This window comes from Acromyrmex echinatior, chromosome 9 (assembly GCF_024713525.1).
Source record: "Acromyrmex echinatior isolate Ae372 chromosome 9, ASM2471352v2, whole genome shotgun sequence".
In the NCBI taxonomy this organism is placed as follows: Eukaryota; Metazoa; Arthropoda; class Insecta; order Hymenoptera; family Formicidae; genus Acromyrmex; species Acromyrmex echinatior.
Genome location: NC_141860.1, coordinates 2242501 through 2256796, shown reverse-complemented (window position 1 = coordinate 2256796; position 14296 = coordinate 2242501). Strand labels below are relative to the sequence as shown.

Below are 14296 nucleotides of genomic sequence, written 5' to 3'. Positions count from 1 at the left end.
TCCTATAAAGGCTCAAACATTTATGATGGGTTTTAAACAAAGTACATACATAAGTAGATACATATAATTATAAGATTGCAAAAATATAGATGTATTAAAAATCTTATTTTAGTAAGTTAGATCTCTATATTATGTATCTGAATAACAGACACATAATAACAGATGTGATTAAGAGTTGAAGTTATATATACAAGATGAAAATTACAGGGGACACACGGAGTTGTTCTGGCTCATCCTCATGAAAGAATAATCTTTAATATGAATTCATTTATAGTCAATGCAGCCAAGGACAGAGGCATCGTCGACACTTTTCTTTTTAAAAATGCACGTTTTTTTAAAGCAAAAGTTTGACCGTTGAAACAAAAATCAAGATTTAATTCACCGGCCAAGAAGTTCAATGGAACGTCTCTCCGCATCGTGTTTAAAAATCCCCGCTGGAAATCAATTGCATGCCACGACTGATGTTTTCTTGACAATTAGGACGATACTCAGTCCAATAATTTAAAGTGCGACTTACACATCAATAATAGCGGCCACAATCTTTGTTGGTTGTTGATTTCTACCGACCCGTTTCTTGGTTGCTACGTAACAGTATGACTCGCCAGATCATGTATAGTTGTACTTCCATTGTACTTTTTGAAATGGCCCAGAGATGCTCCGGAGTTTCGTTTTTATATTTTTGAAAACAGTCGAATTTCATCATGAGCATTATTTATACAATTGTTGCGTTATATAATCCAATTATTAATTAATATATGTCATTTTTATTTCGAAATATTAATTTGTAGAAAATTTGCAAGTAAAAAATTTTGAAAGTAACCTATCTGTTTGGTTTATGCCAATGCCTACTAAACTAATAAATCATGATATTAATAAATGATTTTTTTATTATATAAGGTGGGACATTGAAAACAGGTCATTTGAATAATTCGCTTGTTTTTAACAATAAAAGGAAAAGTGTCAAATAAAAGTTGCTTGATTTCGAAGGACACATAATGTGATGTCAATAATTGTTTTGTAGATGGAAGCGTAAAGGATAGGCAAAGGTCAAATCTGTTTTTTTAAATGGAATGATATGTTTTTTTATTTACATTCTGAGCATTTTAAGACAAATATAGCGACCTATAATTGAAGGTCATTCAAGATTACGCAAGATCAATAATGGAAAATAATTGAATGTAATGAAAAATAAATTATTTTAAGATATTCTTTGAATAATTTCGTGTCTTCTCTGCTTATGCATATCTTGTTTATTTAAGCATTTATATAATAAAAAGTCATGAATTTACTAATTTCAAAGCTCTAAGAATGTTTTCAAAATTTTTGATCAACTTTTTAGTATTTCATTTTCTTATTTTTACCAACATGAGAAAATACGGTATTAAAAAATTTAAATTCTTAGAGCTCTATAAGAAGAAATTAAAAAAATTTTTGTCTCTTACAGTTTTTCTGTAAAGTTGAAAGAATTTTAGTAAAAAATTATAGAAAGGCCAATTTTCGACAATTTTTAGTAATTAATATCTTAATAACTATTGCGAAAATTGCAAAATAGTAGAGGACTTTTCGACTCAGTTTAGTCAGCTCTATCTGCCCATAAAATATTTGGCAATTATTTTACGATACTACATACAGAATGTTTCCTCTAACTTCACTATTTGAAATATCTTGATTGTTTTTAATGATACGAGAAAATATCAAAGCAGAAAGTTGTTCGATTTGAAGGGGCAAACATTATGACTTATATTGCTTAAATTAGGTGCAGTAAAAAGAAATCCATTATTTTTTCAATAGATGGCTTTAGTAATCTGTATCACGCGTAGATGAGATACAGGTTACTAAAGCCATCTATTGCAAAAATAATGGATTTCTTTTTACTACACCTAATATATTGCTTTAAAAAATTATATATGCAAAATGGATAATTTTTTAAATTAGCAACTATGTTTTCTTTTCATCAATTAATTCATCTCAAATCAGTTGATTTATTCTGTTCATAAAAGTAAGGTACGATTATAAAAAAATTAATAATTTACGGATCATTTTATGTCAATATATATCAGAATAAGGTATAAAATATCTCGTAAATTATTGATTTTTCGATATTACTACTTTAATACTTTTATATGATCCTGAAATCTTAAAAAATATGATCTTGAGAAAATTTTTTTATTGATCATAATATGTGTCCCTTCATTATTTACTGCGAGTATTGAATCTATATAGTTTACATTACGTATACTCTATAGATTTTCAGTGCTCGCAGTAACGGAACAATGGCTGCGTACAGCAGAATGTTTATTTTGCAACTGTTGGAAGTTTTTTTTGCGCTGATTGTTATACTTTTAGATCAAGACGAATGCCTCTTCTATCTCAGCAGAGAATCATAAAACAGTTGCAAAACTGTTGTGTTTCTGCTGAACGCAGCCAATATTGAAAGAATTTAAATTCTCGTTCCCCATTCCTACAGTCCACTTTAGTTCGCACTCCACCACTAGATGACAGTGTCTTTTGTTGCCCATCTTTTGAATAGAATTTCATTTCTGTGATACGCTATACTAGGAATAGAATACGTAGATGATATTTTTGCATTTGCTTATGATTTAGTTTCTATGAACTGAGTTTGTTCCGGAGAACGTGAAATTCATATTCAGGATAATACATTGAGGTATTATACGGGATATTATTAGATAATTGATATAAAAATTAAAGTTAATTTATGTAATTCTGAGTATGAACTTAAGAATAAACGACAAATGATAAACTACACAAGTTGTTATACAAACGTTATCGGCATGTATGCGATACTATTATACTATTATACTATTATACTATTATCATACAGTATGTATGATAATAGTATAAGTACAGAATCATTCGTACGATATCTATGCTATTAGGGTCGTTTTTCATATTTTTTATTTTGTCGAAATGCGAATATATAGAAGATCTTAGCACTATTCAGCACTACTGAACACTTCTGCACTACAGTAGTGTAGTGTACAGTAATGCTGTGATACAGTAGTGCCTCAAAGTACTCCTAATGCTCAGTAGTCCTTTTTTGCAAGGAATAACGGTTATATAATTATTGTCTAATTTCGCTCTTTTTACAACATTTTTCTAATAATTTTATCAATATAATTAAAAAACAATCCGATAGTCAAAAGATTCAATATTCATTTTAATTTCATCATTCTAATTTATAATTTAACGAAATTAACATATTTAAAATACGTGAAAGACAAAGAAAGTAGTGTGGTAAAGGGAAAAAGTAAGAAGAAATGTGTTTTCATAAACGTGTGAATGCGTTCAATCAGTATGCTCCTCGCGCGTAAAGTGCCTGCGTCTAACCGTGAGCGCCGCTCCTGCCTGTCTTCTCTACGCGTCCGTGATACGCTAACTATTTCTTCTTGTAATTTGAAAACTAAGCTTCAGACAAAATTTTCGCAAAGGAAAAATCATCTTACAAGGGATCATCTCAGTTTGTATAACAAATTAGTGATATCGGTAAAAGTTAACAGCATAAGATGTAAATTATGGAAAAAGGCAAAAATGTATAGATCGTAGGTTCCAAGAAATTTAATGTCATATATATTGAGAGTGTGCATTAATTTTAAGGGATTTTTTGGTAAAATTACGGTTTTATTGTGAAAAAATGGTTACAAATTGATCATTCAAAATATTGTCCATTCACCACTACTTTTTCGCATCTTTCTGGTAATAGGTGGATTTGCACCGGACAGACAATAAACATAAAAGCATTTGCGATTTATTGTCTGTCCAATGAAGATCATTTTTAAGAGAACTCGATTTTACATGTGCAAAGATATTAAATTAAGGAAGGAAGGATTAAGGGGAATAGGACCTTATATTGTGACTGTTGTATTATTCCATTTATTCGTTCTGCATCACGTGGAGGTTACACATACCTTTTGAATATACAACCATCTTATACAACTGGAAATATTGTTATCACTGTAGTTATTGACTGGACTTTCTTTTCTGATCACTTTGACTTAGAAGTGTCTATCGTGGATAGACAACTGATATTGAGTATCTTGGAAATCCGAGACTAATCTGATACGGCTGATTATTCAATACATGATAATGAATCGGAGATATATCATTACAAATTCTTCTTTTATTTTTTTTGCAACATCCATTTTATTTTTCTCGAGAGAACGATTTCCTCATATGAGATTGAAAAATGTTTTCTTGTTTTGCAAAAACAAAATTACAAATTGATACAGAAACATGTTGTTAAATGTTTCTCTTAAGATTCAAAATTTATTTATACGAGTTATCATTAGATCTATAAGTATCATTAAGCTCTATTTTTAAAATTCTTAACATATATTGATTCCTAAAATAATTCATTCTGTGTACGGAAATGTGAGAATTTTAGTTTATCATCCAATAGAAATTTTAGATGTTGTGGAATGGACATTGTTCCTTATACAAGTTTTAACAAATTTTATCCGAATTTTGTTCCTAATGATATTCTTAATGATATTCTTGTGATGAATCCAATGGAATTTGTTTAATCCAAAGCTTCATTGTTTTTAAAGAAATAATTTCAAAAGTTAGATACATAAATTTGAAAAAAGAAAAAGGTAACGTAGATTGATGCATGTTACAGCCAGCGTGGATAAACAATAACAATAATTATATTAGTAGATAAACAATAACAATAATTATATTAGTAGATAAACAATAACGATAATTATATTGACTCAGTATAACATGAGTTTGTAACACATATTGTGACTGTGAATGAGATGATTCGGTTAATACTAATTTTTTATATTGTTACCGAAATTAATTTCTAAGTTTTTAATATGTTCATATCAATTATTGTTAAGAGTTTTATTTCATTTATAAACACGATTGATGAGGACTTAGTACGATCGAAACGTTCCGTGAAATAATAGAAAAAGAAGGTTTACTGTTTACATCTTTTAAAGCTCGTTTATTGTAATGACCTGGTAGAAGCTCCTTTTATTGTTTGAAATTTATACGAGCGGATTATCTAATATATTTTTTATTGTAATTACTTTTTTTTTAAATTCGTAGAAAAATGTCAGATTTCGAATGCTTCATCATGCGGCTATTTGATATGATGCATATTAACGAAATTATTTCCATCTTTTTATACAGAAAAATCCACTTTTTAAAGTCGTTTTATAATATTTTAATTGCAAAAAATCGTTTTGTATATGTAATAGTGAAACTCTTGAAGATGAAAAATCACTCCCGTAAATTATCCAACTGCTCAAAGATAAAGAAATTGGGTGCGTTCTTTTAGGCATTAGATTTGACAGCCGCTGCGCATTGGATCTGCCGGCTGCTCAGCTGATTTAAGAGAACGGAGTTCTGTACTCATACTACATGGGCTGAAAAGTCCCGGGATTTTTAATGAAAACAAGTGTTTTTTAGGCAAAGTTATATTTATTCCTCAATATAATTGCCTTCGAGGGCGATACACTTGGTATAGCGATTTTCCGACATTTCGATGTCGACCTTTCTGTAGTACGAAACGTCCAAGCCTTCGAAATACACCTCGGTTTCCACGATGACTTCCTTATTCGATGTGAATCTCTTTCCCTGGAGCCACTTGAGGTTTGGGAACAGCGTCTTCGGTGCTTGTACGACTCATTTTAAATTCACTAAATCACCGATAAACTATTGTTCTCGAAGGAGCAGATGTGGGATAACATTTTTGCAACCATTTCAATGATTGTTCAGAAGTTTTTCCCATCAAAAAACAATGTTTGATCAAGATGCGATATTCCTGTTTTTCCATTTTTTTTACGAAGGCGAAAGTAACGCCACTTAAACGACTGTAGCTTGTAAACGAATGAACGAAATGTCATGAAACTTCATACATAAACTAGTGACAGATGAACCTCTCGAAATGAATCATGTTCATTTTCTAGTGGCGTCACCTATTGAAAAATCCCGGGACTTTTCAGCCCATGTAGTAATATTCTCAAAACGTGCGAGAAACGTGCATTTAAAATTGAAGAAAAATCGTATAAAAAAGTCAAATGAATACTATAATTGATGTGCTATTTAACATTTTACCGATTGTAATTGAAGAGTTAGTCAACGAAAATATAGATTTTATAATCACGCAAATCCGAAACGGCTGCGCAGCTAATTCCAATCATCTGTGTATCCATTGCGCATCCATTACTAAAAGAATGAAAATCTGCGTTGTAGTCGACTGCGCAATCGTGTTAAAAGAACGAATTACTGCAAGAACTGCTATAGCCGATGCCTAAAAGAACGCATCCATTAAGTTTTCCGCAGACAGATTTTTAATAAACAAATAACTTTTTGTAAAAACCAATGAACATTTCAGGCTTGTTCAGGACTAGTTTTGTTCGTCATTACGAGGGACACATTTTATGAGAATTTCAAAGCTTGGCGTTTAAATCTTAATGAACAGAGAGCCTTGAAAAAAAGCCTTTTTCGGTGTTTATTTTTTTTCTACTGAATTAATAAATCGATTTTAATGTTCCACGTCTCATTTTGTAAGTATTAGGTTGATGCATATGAAATGTTTTTAAGTGAATATATAAAACTGCATATCTTTTTTCAAAAGCTGTTTATTTAATCAAAATATGCTCCATTTGTTTCAATACACTTTTCCCAACGAGATTTTAATGCATAGATGCCTGTCTTAAAGAAATTCTGATCTTTAGAATCAATAAACTCTGATATGGAATTTTTCAGTCTTCATTTTCTGTTTTCATTTTCATACTGTTTAGCCCGTAAAAACTGTTCTAAATGTTTAAAAAAATGAAAGTCGGTTGATGAAAGATCCGGTGAATAAGTTTAATTTCGCAATTGTTTTGTACGAAGTATGCGGCCGAGCGTTGTCGTGGAGAAGTATTGGGCCATGCCGATGAACAAGTGATGGGCGTATAATTTTCAATTTTTCATACATTTCATCAATGTACTGGCAGTACTTTTCGGCTGTAATTGTCTCCCCAGTTCGAAGGAATTACTCCAATCACATTCCACCAAACTGTTATTAAAATTTTCCGTGGATGAAGTGATGGCCTTGGAGTATGAGCACAAGCCTCATTCCTATCAAGCCACCGAGCACACCTTTTCCTATTGTCGTAAAGAACCCATTTTTCATCACAAGTAATAATCCGATCGAAAAATGGCTCTCGATGAAATCGGGTTAGTAATGATGAGCATACGTTCAATCGATCCAGCTTATTTCGCTCGGTTAGTTCGTGCGGTACCCATTTATCCATTTTTTTCACCTTGTCAATTTCAGAAAGGTGTCGCAATATCATTGTATGGTCAACTTTCATTCTGGTAGCAAGTTTCCTTATAGATACAGTTGGATTCGTTTTCACCAATGCTTTCAGAGCATCATTTTTTACAGACGTTTTGGGTCTTCCACGCGATTCATTTTGTAGGGAAAAATCACCAGACCGAAATTTTTCAAACCAATGCTGCACTTTTCGATCGTTAACAGTATTCTCCCCAAATGCCTGGTTTATATTGCGTGCAATTTTTGCAGCATTATTACCAAGTTTATACTCATATAAAAAAATTACATGAATATCGGTTGAATTCATATCCTTACTAAATTCAAAACAAATAACAAAATGGAACACTTTTGAGAAAATCTTTTTTGTTGAAATGTGACTCTGGCAATGGACAATATGACTATAAACGAGGTTATGCCAAAAACAAAAGCATAACGAAAACAGGGAGACAAACGTTCATATGTAAAGAAAATCTGACATTTCATATGCACTAACCTAATATTTTTACGTTTTTTATACCGAATTTTTTTCCATACAATCAATATCTTTCGTTTTATAAGCGAAAAACGTGCTTTTTGCAATTATTTGATTTTTTTTCGCATATTTTTTCACAAGTCTCGCAAACATACCTGTATGCATTTCTTTTCTAATGGTTTTTCGAGACTTTCGTGAAGACAAATACTGGTTTATAATTTTTTTCCGATAAAATTCTATTTCTACTGAACTATTGTGCTACTCGAGTTTATGAAAGAAAGGTATAACACATGAAAAATCATAAACAATTAAATATCTCGTAAACTGTTGCGTTTTAACATGATTTATATTATTAATGGAAGAGATAGGGGAAAGTGGGCACTGAGAGTGAATTGTGCGCACCTAAAGGAAATTTATTGTCCTGGAATGATTTTTCAAGTTCAAAGCGATATAAGTATGGAAATAGAAACTATATAATTACTATATAATTCTTCTATCATTACGTATCTTCATATCGAACAGATTTTCATTCAATAAAGTATTTGATAAAAAGGAAGAAACGGAAAAGTGAAAAAATTTCTTGTGTGTCTAATAATTATACGCATGGGTTGAATTGTGCGCAAAGTTAAAGTCATAGGAAATTAATGAATTATGGAATGTTGACAAAGAAATTAGAAAATATATTTATTATTAGGTGTTGGAATTAATTCATAGCGTTTTTTAATGAAAGAATGTTATTTATTTCACATGAGCATTAAAAAATACATTAATGAAAGTACTTCCCATCACTTGTAAAACGCTACGAATTAATTCCAACACCTAATATATTGCAATATAAATATATAATATATTAAATATATTTTAATACATTACATATAATATTATATTAGGTGCGCAACTAAATTCTCGCTGTTATTTTGATGAAAATGCGCACCTAATATATTACATATAATAAACAAAAATACAAAACTAATATAATAATAATACACATAGACTTTGGCAAAATAAAATGGCAAAATAAAATAATAATGCAAAGAAAAAACGAAAAAATTAGTGCTAGTCATATACAATAATATATAGAAGATGGGTAATTATGCACACTTCAAAACGCTTGCGCACAGTTGTCCGCCGCAACCTGACTCAATTTTAAATACGATTACTTTAACATTTCTTAATCAAACTTAATAAATAACATCAAAAGTCATACATAATAACATACTTTAATAACGTATGCAACTTTAATCAAACAAATTAAAAATACCAAACCTTAGTTTCTGACTGCTAAAATAACAAGAAAAGATGTGATTTCACTTTTTTGTATTTCTCTGGTTAGCAACGTCTTTATGTTGTATCTTTTGTAGTTATGTCTTAAGAGGACGATCTAAAATTTTATCACAGTGATGTCTTCATCTATTGGAAAAATACCAAACCAGGATGCGCATAATTATTCGCTGCGCACAGTTCCCTCACTTTCCCCACTATTACTACAATTTATTATTAATTTATATGTTATTTAGAATGTCCCTCTCCCCTTATTGATGCCTAAGGTAACCGAGCAGAAAGCATTTTCGATCGCTCGAAACAAGTGATTAGTGTGAAAAGGAGCTCGCTGTCTCGTTCACTCTCGCGCCGCAGGCGAACACACGGATATGAGCTCGTGTAAGTATGGCTACCGATTTCGCCAGTCCGTCTGATTTTGTGTCACCACGCAGAGTTCTTGGTTGAGTAGTCAGGAGCCTTAAAAACTGAAAATAATTTTAGCATGCAGTTGTAAGACTGAATATATACATAAAATAACATCGAAACATTATTTAAGCGTAAGATGCTATATATATTAATAAGATATTTTCGTTACTGGATTAATTGTAAATTCAAACTGCACTAATATAATAAAAATAATAAATATTAATAAGTATTTTAATATTATAATATTTCAGGAGTGTTAAAAGAAATATACCGAGGATATTTATGTAAGTGAACATATAACATGAGCGCAAGTGTGGTGTACCTGGCGTACGAGACTGCTATGCCAGAGATACCAGATAGAATCGATCCCAGGCAGAATCGAAAAATTTTCGTTACAGTCATAAGAGTCATGACACGAGGGGCCAACTCGTGATTGGTCAGATTTCCTTTAAACGCCGCCATTTGTGGGTATTTTCGATGAGTAGTGAATCTGTGAATTGTGAGCAACTGTTTCATGGTGTAGTAGTACAAAAAGGCGGGAATACGAAATTGGACTATCAATTGTCAACTGTGGTGAAATTATAAACAGTATTTGTTCTTACATAGAATATGGACATGGAAAGTGCCTTCCAAGAGAAAATTGCAGGAAAGTGTTGTTTTGTATTGTCTTTATTCCTCTAGATAGTATTCATTAAATATATTTTTAATACATTACAATTAACCGTTTTTATTGATAGAAAGTAATTATATAATCTGTAAATTTTACTTTTAATTTAAAGAGAATATATATGATAAATTTAAATGCGAAGGTATATTATGTAATTTAAAAATCTATTAATAATTAAATTATTAACAAATTTTCAAAACTTTAAAAATAAAATCTTAAGATTTTCATTTAGAAATTAATTTTTAATTAAAATGTAAATTTGTATTGTAATTTTGTATTGTTTGCAAATATTGCGTAATTTACTCCTGTTTTATATTTTTCATAATCGACAAGAACCATCGACTGTCATCATGGGGTATGTGAAATCAACACAAGGGATCAAGATATCAGTGTTTCCTAAAGATCCAAACAGAAGAATGCAATGGATTGCGGCAGTTCAAGCACTGGATAAACCAAATTGGAATCTGACAAAAGATTCAGTGTTATGTGAGGTATGTTTTATTGTTTAAATATATTTTATAAGACATTATATATATATTTATATATATATATTAGGTGTTGGAATTAATTCGTAGCGTTTTACAAGTGATGGGAAGTACTTTCATTAATGTATTTTTTAATGCTCATGTGAAATAAATAACATTCTTTCATTAAAAAACGCTACGAATTAATTCCAACACCTAATATATATATAAAAAATATATATATATGTATGTGTGTGTATATATATATATATATATATATATATATATATATATATATATATACATACTCAAATAACAAAGTTCTAAAATAATTTAATAATAATTAAATTAATTAAAGTAATTTTATAGTAATGTCTAAAAAGAAAAATTAGTACAAGAGCATCACTATAAACGCGAACAAGTTAAGAATATTCATTGTATTTATTTTGAATGAATGAATGATTTGACGAAGGTTCAATAAATAAATTAACAACAGTTTGACTGGTAAAAGTTTAAAAGCAAAAGGTATAATTTAAAATATAAATGTTGAAACTCTCTACTATGATAGAAATATAAACATTGGAAATATGGAATATTATTAAGATTCACATAAAATTACAGACTTGATTTTTAAAATGTGACTTATAATTAAAGGGAACATGTAATCCACAAAAAATTTCATCAGTTCAGTCCTAAATTTATCAAACCTTATTTCATTCTTTTTGAATAGAATTACTGTATTCAGTAGAAACTTACAGATATGAATTATAGAACTTGTAATAATTATTTTTTACTTTCAGAAACACTTCAGACATGTGAGAAAAGATACATGTCGATAGAACTAAAAAGTTAAAAAGAAATGCGATATCGATTCTCTTTGGACCCATTCAAAGGACTGGACAGCAGAATGTTGTTCTCCAAAACCAGAGTATGCTTGAGTATGTACGTATAATGCAATCCAAAATAAAATGCATTTTAAAAGTATAGATATCTAGCTTATTGTTATTTTAAAATACTGTTTGTGTAATTTTATGCTGAACACACTAATAGACATTCATATACATATCGATAATTTGTATCTCAATGTCTACATAAAAACAAAAATCATAAAAAATAGTAAATAAATTAATTTTTTATCATGAATTATTTATCAAATATGAATGTAATTGTTTGTATGTATTTTATTATATTACAGTTCATGTTGAAGTTCTTATTTGAAGGACTAAAGCAAATCTTGTTCTCCGAAGCCAGGATATGCATATCAATATGTATAACACAATTCAAAGTAAAATGAATTGCATAAAAAGCACAGATGTGTGGTTATTATTTTAGTGCTGTTAGTTACTTAAGAAATGAATAAATTGTGTTTTTTTCTTACTCTGACGCCAAAAGTTCTTCCCGTTGAAATTTTCATCCGCTCAACATGAAATTTTAACCAGTGCTTCTGGACTATCAAATGAAGAAATTAACATGGGGGTTTTCAAAATTCAAATTTTAAGTAAAAAAAAATAAATTTTATTATAGAAAAAAATCTTTGTATAAAAAAATTTAATAATAATTTTTTATAATGAAATTTGGACTTAAAATTTGAATTTTGAAAAACTTCCATGTTAATTTCTTTATTTCCAGAAACATTAAATTTCATGCCCGATGAAAATTGCATCGGGAGGAACTTTTGGTATCGGAGTAAGAAAAAAACCACAATTTATTCATTTCTTAAGTAACTAACAGCACTAAAATTACTTTGATTGCACTGAAAATCACATTTTAGACTACTTATTATGTTAATAACAATATCAAATTTATATATAAAATATGTATTTTGAAGTATTAAGTATTCCGATGCAAATGTGCGATTTTGAATGCAAACCCGGTTGTCGGACTTCATTGTATTATTCGTTCGTAGATAACAACATTAACCAGTCCCGATATAATGCCATCATCTTCATGACGAGGTAATATCGACGAGAATCATGAGCAAAACTCTCAAAATTATTCGGTCACATCGACAATATAGTAATTATGGACAATTTTTCCGACATGACAACTGATGAACAAGACTCATCTGCACAGATTATGACGAATTCTACAATTGCTACGCATGAAGAAAAGATGAAGGAAATGGAAGAGCAACTGCGAAATATGACAAACTATAAAAGTGCAACAGAAGAAATTAAGAGGCTGACAACTAGTGAAAAAGCTGAGAAGTTATACATGATAAGAGAGAAATCAAAGACACGGATGAAGGCAGAACACACAGCAATAAGAAAAAGATAGCATAAGAAACTCGCAAAAATGAAGGTATTATTAGATAGTTTCAGAAATAGAAACGCGCTAAAAGAAATATTATGTCAAGATCAAATTCAATTATTAAGATCTGGTAAAAGTAGAGTACGCGAGTGATCTGACGAAATGTTAACCAAATCTTATAAAATGAAATTTGCATGTGGGAGTTCGGGCTATACTCATTTGATTAGAGAAGGTTGGCCGTTCCCATCCGAAAGAACTTTGAGTAGGAAATTAGAGTCCTGGAAATTTAACAGCGGAATATTGGATGAGATTTTTAATTTTTTGCGTATTAAGTCTTCACAATTTGAGACCGATGTACATCGAGATTGTATTATTTTATTCTTGACGAAATGAACATAGTCTCCGGCGAGAAGTTCGATCCGTCAGTTAATGGGATTATTGGATATTCGACGTTACCAAATCATTCGGATGTTGCCACGCATGGTTTGGTATTTATGATCGCAAGGATTGCTCACCGTTAGAAGCAAATCGTTGCATACGTTTCATTCTAAATCAAGTAGACGATTCGTGTTTTATGTCTATTATAGTACAAATTATCAAAAAGGCTGAAGAAATCAGTTTACATGTGTATGGGGTTGTTTCAGATATGAGTTTGGCTAATCGAACAATGTGGAAAGGTTTCGGTATAAATGCTAGTAGATTTTCGGTGAACAATTCTTGCGAACATCCGTGCGATCCAACAAGAAAGCTTTTCTTCTTCCACGATTCTCCACATGCCTTAAAAAAATTTAAGGAAGATTTTTTGAACAACGAATTTCTTGTAATTCCTGAATCTTTTGTTGCGAAGTATGAATTGCCGTGTAATAAAGTATCCGTGGAGCATATTTTTAAATTAATTTCAGAGCAAGACACTTTCCTACTTAAACCAGCACCAAAATTGAAAGAAGAATTGTTGAAGAAAGAACGTTTCTTAAAAATGCAAATGAACAATGCAACGAGTGTACTTAATAACGATGCGTTCCGCGAGTTCCGCGTTAACTTCGTTAACCGATGAACCCAATAAACCAGAGCTTAAGGAGATGCTGGAGTGTCCTGTTTTATCATTAAATTTTAAAAGCACCTTTCTCATAACTGTGTTTATGGACTGAAAAATCCTTCTCCACAATTAAAGTATCGACAACAACGCAAATCGCCAGCTACATTTGAATACGAAAAACGAAAGAAAATTAAAGACTTACAGTTTTGTTATCGGCTTCTGTAGTCAACACATCAATATGTGTTGCAATAAGAGTTTCAGATCTTGCACGTTCATGAAAAGTAGCTGGCGAATTGCGGAAAACTTAAACGAACAATCCCATGCTTTTAGAAACGCGGTAGGAGTTTTAGTTTAAGAGAAAGGTGCATCCGAAAATTTCGTTTGTATATTACGAATGAAATTAACTTGAAGCCATGAAACTGAGCAGTAT

The 14296-nt window shown here is 30.6% G+C and overlaps 1 long non-coding RNA gene across 1 annotated transcript; it reads left to right on the top strand.

Annotated features, from left to right (window-relative positions):
* Positions 1-8719: 8719 nt before the first annotated feature.
* On the top strand, positions 8720-14023 carry LOC105146298 (uncharacterized). Its single transcript, XR_015546154.1, has 5 exons — positions 8720-9422; positions 9701-9733; positions 9848-10607; positions 11381-11522; positions 12487-14023. It is a non-coding gene; the product is annotated as an uncharacterized LOC105146298 (long non-coding RNA).
* The last annotated feature ends 273 nt before the right edge of the window (positions 14024-14296 follow it).